A 7,108-nucleotide genomic window follows, 5' to 3' on the forward strand; every position below is an offset into this window, starting at 1 on the left:
CAGTGAGATATATAGATCAAATAAAGGAGCTCACACAAATGTCGGTCTCACAAGTGATGCGTACTGTAGAGGACAGAGAAGCCTGGCGAAGGGTCACTACACAACATCCATGAACGAGTCACGACGTCCGAAAACGGACAACGACTGAAGAGAGAGAGAGAGAGAGTATATACTGGGTCGTGTGTCAAACTGATTGAGTAGTGCATCATCTCCTTAGTCTTTTCGTTGCAATACCTGTACGCTAGTGTCACATCACAATTTTATTTGGGGAAAACAAAATATGAAAAAACATAACCTCAATGTCTGTATGACGCTATTCACTACTTTCGTTTAAAAAAGAAGGTTGAAAGTTCTACACACTGCGTCTGATCGAAACTCAGGGTTTCGTTTGTATTACTTTTAATTATAACCAGAAGATGGCTGAGAAAATGGCTTTTATGTAACATAACAACAAACGTGCCTTCTCTGGCGGATTTTTTGTTGTTCGTGATTAGGTGTCACGGATGAAAGTACCCGCACGTGTAGATGGAACCAGTTTCTGTTTAAGCGATTGCTACTGTACCAATTTTCTTGTGCTGATTTTGAAGGAGGAGCGTACTCCAAAATGGTCTCTTTATTAAAATTAGAAGAAATATAAGAAAAAGAAGCAGAAACGCATAAAAACCAGATAAGTAGATATAGCGTCATTCGGGCATTTATTTATTCATCAAAATTAATGTTTCCCCTTCAAAGTGATCCCCCAAATATAATACACTTGTGCCAACGTTTTCTCCAAACCTCGAAGCACTTCTGGTATACCCAGCTATTTTTTCTTCATCTCCTCAATCGCTCCAAACCTGTTTCCTTTCATGGGTTTCTTGAGTTTTGGGAACAGGAAAAAGTCGATGGAGGCCATATCCGGTGAATATGTCTTCTCAGTCATCTTGGAACAGCTTTTACAACTTATACACATTTTTTTTTTGCTCAAAGTAGATTCACCATATGCCGTTGTCAACATTTTAAGTGTTTACACAAAATTATATGCAAATTCTTTGTTCCAATTTTTTTTGACGGCAGAAAATCGCCGAGCACACTAAACAGGTCTAATGGTTCGGTCTCACAAATAAAAGTAAACTTGCAAACTGACTGAAACTGTGAACGTACACGACATGTGTATCAAAAATCACCTTACTTTTTGAACACACCTCGTATATATTTCATTATACCTCCATACACCTGCTCTATACCTTCATATACCTCCATACACCTCTTCTGTACCTTGATAGGTTAGGTATAATGGGATATATATGGAAGATACTGATATAATACTTTATTATACCCCTTACTACGAAAGATCTACTACGAACACCCCTTGTTAATGACGAAACTTAAATAAAATGTGGAATTACTAGCCTTTGGGAAGTTTTGTTCAGAATGGACTTCAAATATCACAAAATAGGCAGGGGCCAAATACATATAGAATTTTAAGGATGACCAAAATAGCGGTGTGAGTAATCATTTACCTTAATGGGATGTGGTGTGATATAAATACAAAAGAGTATCATTGCAATGTCTTTTTTTAAATGCGCGATTTCTGATGTTTTTAAAGAAAATCCGCCCAAATCTGCTTTTCGTCATTTTCGAATTTGCCTTCGCACGCCGAATAAACAAAAAAAACGCGGCCATTGTTTTTCGAAAAACACCCGGGAAAAGGAGGTAAAACAAGACGTCCGCCCCCGGCGGCAATAAATTAAAAATAAAATCTTCGGAACATCTTTGAAAAGCGATCCCGCCGCCTCACCCGCCGCCGCCGCCCCGTACGGGCGGTAATTGGAAATTATTTTGATTTAATTACTAGCGATTCCGTGTATAACGAGAGGCATCCGGCACTCGTACTTCGATTCGAGAAATATTTCTATTTAATTATCGTTAGATAAAATCAATAGGGGGTCGGGCGGAGTCGAGTAATGAATGCTAAAGGGGTTAGGGAGGTTGCACCGACGGGAGTAGCGTTGGCCGCCCCTTTCAGTCTTGCTGCTGGACTACTTCTCCAGAAACCAGAACTACCAAAGTTTTAAACATGTTCGTCCATATTTCTACAGTGACAAGTGTAGGATTGCTTTCGGCCTCATTGCTATTGGAAGGTTGTGGGGACGTGTATTTTTTGATGGAACGCTTAATATCTTTAATATGGAAATTATTAGAGAGAAGAGCAGAGATAAGGTGGTTTAATTCTGTTTTCAGTGACTCGGGTTGAGATAGTTGATAACCGATGATTTTTGGACCGGATGGTGATGTGACCATTAAGGTGTCGTCTGTGTGCGTAGGTTTTCTGTAAACACAATGACCGAGTGTTAGATCTGATTTTCTATTGATAATAATATCTAAAAATGGAAGGTTATTATTAGTTTTCAACTCAATGGTTAAACATATGTTAGGATGTATAGAGTTTAAATGTCTAAGAAAATCTACTATGCTTTATGCCCCTCATTTAGCTCCGCCCCGCTCAAACAATATATAAGCAGGTACAGAGTAAAATACGAGCCAGTTTCAGTCAAGCTCTGAAGAAGCCAACGGGATGAATGGCGAAACGTAAGGAATTTCGACTCAGCACAAACAGACGCATAAGAAATGCAGAAGTTTTGTAAAAAGAAAACTATCCTGAAGAAATTTATACTCTTTTGCTGTTGACTGTGCAATGGAAGACGATGGAATGGCAAAAACAGACGAACAGCTCTGCCAAACAATATCCTCTCAACCACGAAATTTCTTCAGGAATGACCTTGAAAAACAGCACCACCATAGAGCTCAGAAACTCCTTTCCTATACTACTAACTTGATGTGTATTTTATAAATAAGGGTTTAATTCAACCGAATATCTTCCGATGATTTTATTTGATGCAAAAAAGGCATCCTTTCATTCGAAGATAGGTCTCATTGTCGTTAGACCTAAGCCTGCCTTTAGTTCACTTACAGTTAATAAAATAATTTCATATTATCTCACAAACCTTATCATCAGATCATCAAATCATCAAATATTAATTATTTCTACGATTGTACCCAATATTAATGGGGTAAAAATTAATCAGTATTTCTTGACAGCCGTAAGACTATTAATGAAAGAAGGGCGTCATGGGTGGGGCCGAGAAATAACTTCCATTTTCAAGGAAAACTTCAAGAAAAAATAGTTTAAAGGACATCTTTAATTGCCTCCTAATTTTTTTCGATCCCTGGATATCTTATACGCGAAAATCGCCGTGCAAAGGTAACTAACGTGTTTCGCCTGGGGATGTTGAATTACTTATATCGCCTAAAATTATAAAAACGGAACCATATCTGAGACGTTAGATTCAGAATAATATTCTATATATGAATATTTTTTTAACTCATAAGTTTTTAATTTTTATTGTATTTTATTGTATTTTATTGTATTGCATTTTTAATTTTTATTGTATTGTATTGAATTTTATTGTATTGTATGTTATGGTATTTTATTGTATTGTGTTTGTAAAGTCCTTATTTTACCAATTCTTCATGACATCGTACTAGTGGCCAAGAGCGTATGTTTATTATGCATGGTATTACCGGTCACTAATCATAAATGACATGAAAAATGATCAACAATCAGGCATCAATTTTTCCTGAGAATCGCCGTTCAATTAAATTAGTACAAAAAACCATTTGTGTTCTTTTGTCTTTCATCCACTGGGACGTAATTATAGAAATCCTAGGTTTCTATAATAATTTTAACTGACATATATTATAATTTCCACATTAAATCTTATAATTCTACGATATTATCTGACCTATGTAATGTAATAAAACTAACCAATCGTTCCTATATCCATTTTTCTATACGTCTGGCGAAAAGGCGACTCGGAAGGGGACGGGGGGATGGTCCGCGGGGCCATCGTTTCCGGTTCCGGGCCGCCGTTTCCGGTGGCGCCGGTTTCCGGCGCCCTACCCACCTGGTTTTCCGCGTCGTCGCTGATTGAAAGTATGTTCGTGCTAATGTATCGTTTATTTCAGTGTCGTCGCTGATATTTTTACGCGACCGCCAATCGATCGGGGGCACGCGGGCGGTCTTTCGCTCAACCCGAACGATAACTTATCCGCACTTGCGGAATTTGGTGTTATTGGTTTTGACGACGCGTGGTATGAGTAACGCAGCAGAATTACTGGTCACTTAAAAAAAAAATATTTATTTTCAGTATAGATAATGTGACGATACTTGTTAAGAACAATAGGGCACCAAACTTGTGTCGCGTCCAACAATGTCTAACAATTTATAAATATTTTGACTAAACTGCTAATAATTTAATTGCTTAAAGATACATAATATACAGAGATTTACACTCTTTTTGCTGTAGACAGACAACGGCAATTGTTTACAAAACAAGATTTTTTTGCAAACGGTATTTTTTATCAGCAAACAAAAATTCTTTAGCAACGACCTTGAAGAATGACAGCACGTCTGAAGCACCAAGGAGCTCAGAAACACCTCTGCCATACTACTAACTTGATGTGTATTTTAAAAATAAGGGGTTCATTCAACCGAATTATATTGCACAACTCTCTATTATACCGTACTAAACTAAGGATATACACAATTTTTTAAAATAACAGACAGTCGAAAAGCCTAAATAAACCTGATAGCTGGATCTTCGGTCGGATCTTGCTATAGTAGATCCTCGCAACGAAGAATTATGAAGTTATTTGTTTTACGTTTCAAGTAGTAAAATCAAAATTATGTTTTTTCTTGACTAAAAATCTGGTAGTGTTTTAATTCATCGCAGAATTTTAAAACTTTTAGATGTGTTTGAATATAGTTTAAAGGTTACAATTTTGAGTGTTTTAATTAAAATTTTAGAAATTTTAAGGAGTTTTAATTTATTTTGAAGTTTTAACATTTTGGAAGCAATTTAATTCATTTTAAAAGAATTCTAATTTATTTGAAAATCTCGAAAATGTTTTAATTTAGTTTGAAATTAATAAATTTTAAAATGTTTTAATTCGCTTTGAAATTTTAACATATTGGGAGCATTTTAACTTCTAATTTGAACTGTTTTAATTCAGTTTAAAATTTAAAAATTTTGGAAGTGTTTTAATTCCTTCTAAAAGGGTTGCAAAGTTTTTGTGTCGCTCTTTTTTCAGATGTTTAAAGTGCTTACATAAAATTTACACCACAAATAGCGTTCGTTGAGTCAAAAACCTATTACTGACAAAATTAAATCCCCAAATAATTTACAACTTTTTTATTTCATAGTTACGAATGTCACTTGAAATAATTTAAAACCTCAATGAATTTTTTGTGGCATAAAAGAAAATTTTTAGGCAAAATAAGTGACACCACCCCCCCGATTTGCGACTCTCCTGTACAGAATATTAAAATTTAAAATTAAATTTTTATAGGACCCCCTCCCGCGGTGCCCACAATTATTTTTATTGTTTTTTTCGATTCTCATTTAATTTGATACCCTCCTCCCTAACGAGAACAATGTCCGCGCTTTTTTAAGCCGCCTAAACGCGCCCCCTCCTCCACCGACGACCACATACGACGTTCGTTCGCCCCCCACCTCATTTTTCGCTCACCCCGCCACCGCGCCGTTTACCCCTACAGGGGCGGTCCGTCTTAAGAAAGACATAAGTGAAACAAGAAAGAATGCAAATGAGGCCTTTGCTTAATTCACGCGCACTCTTCCGTTTCTTTCCGCCCCCTCGCGCCCCCCATGACGGCCCGGAGATGCTTAGTTTTCAGCGCCCCCCGCCGCCTGCCCGTCCCATCCCCTCCGCGGCCCATCGTGAGGGTACAGTTTTTGCCACCGGCTCACATGCGCAAATGAAATCGATTAAAATGCGAGTTTGTGCTTTGAAGAAGAAGTATTAATGGCAGTGGGTGGTGTGGGGCGGCGAGTGCGAGATTTAAGGGTTCCGCCGCTGCCGCCGCCGCCGCCACCGTAAGAAAGTTGTGCGCTGCCGGCTAGCGGGCCTTCGTCGTCTTCGACGGGGTATGTGCGATCCCGCTGCTGCGTACAGACCCTTTTTTTAGCCCCATCCCCACCATTCGGATTTTAATTAAAGTGGGCCACTCGGCTTCGATGCCTCTCCGCCTTTGAGACGCATTGGCGTCCGTCGATCGCCTAAGATCGTTTTTTTGTTTACTTATTTTTTATGGGAGTTTCGACAGAATTAAATTTTTTGACTGATTTTATATAATTTTGGTAGGAGCATTTATTTGTATCACGTGAGGTTTTTTGCCAATATAGAAGGCAAAAAAAACATATTTCTAAAATAATTTATTTTTTTATTCAGTAAAAAAGTTGAATCTTAATTAAAAAAGTGAAAAAAAACTTTACTCAGACTTTTTTTGAGTGAAATCTTCGTCTGTGTGTTTTTAAGGGCGTGTCCCGATTGAACATCCAAGTAGTCCACCATCATCGTTATGCTTCATATGCCATGGTATCGCCGTTCCATTTCCTTAGTGTTCTGGTGAAATCTCTCTTCCTGTTCTTCGCTAATTGCTCCAAGATTTTCAGGAAAATATTACAACCTACACGATGAAATTGTTGTAACATATTTTGGACAATATTTTCGTAGTTTTCGTCCTTAGAGTTCACACGAAATTTATCAATTACGTCTTTGAACCCAGGCGTTTTTGTCGACATTGGTCATGATGTTTTAAAAACCCTTGTCTTTGCACAATGTTCTTATCTGGTGCCTAACAAAAATACCTTATTTTATGTTGATATCAGAGATGACTGGAAATTTCTTGCACAAATATTTGAAACACTGCCCATTTTTGTCTTGGGTTTTAAGGGCACTTTAAGGTCACCACAAAGGATCAACTGATGTTCTTGATAATTTATTTCCTTCAAAAGAAGTAGTAAATTTTCATAAGTTTCTTTTAAATGTACCGACTGTGCAATGAAACGCCTTTTAAACTATGCTCACTTGAACCAATAAACAGGCACCATTCTTCTTTTATATACGGCACATTTCAAAATTTTGAAACTAAAAGCTTGATGTGACGTCTGATGCCAGCAAATGCTTGTCACGAAATCTGGACGCTAACAATTCGGATGCATCCTTCGTTTAAATCGCTCTGGTTAAATCTGAGTCATCTGTGTCG

This window comes from Cylas formicarius, unplaced genomic scaffold, assembly GCF_029955315.1.
Source record: "Cylas formicarius isolate icCylForm1 unplaced genomic scaffold, icCylForm1.1 PGA_scaffold_3__17_contigs__length_32017465, whole genome shotgun sequence".
Classification (NCBI taxonomy): domain Eukaryota; kingdom Metazoa; phylum Arthropoda; class Insecta; order Coleoptera; family Brentidae; genus Cylas; species Cylas formicarius.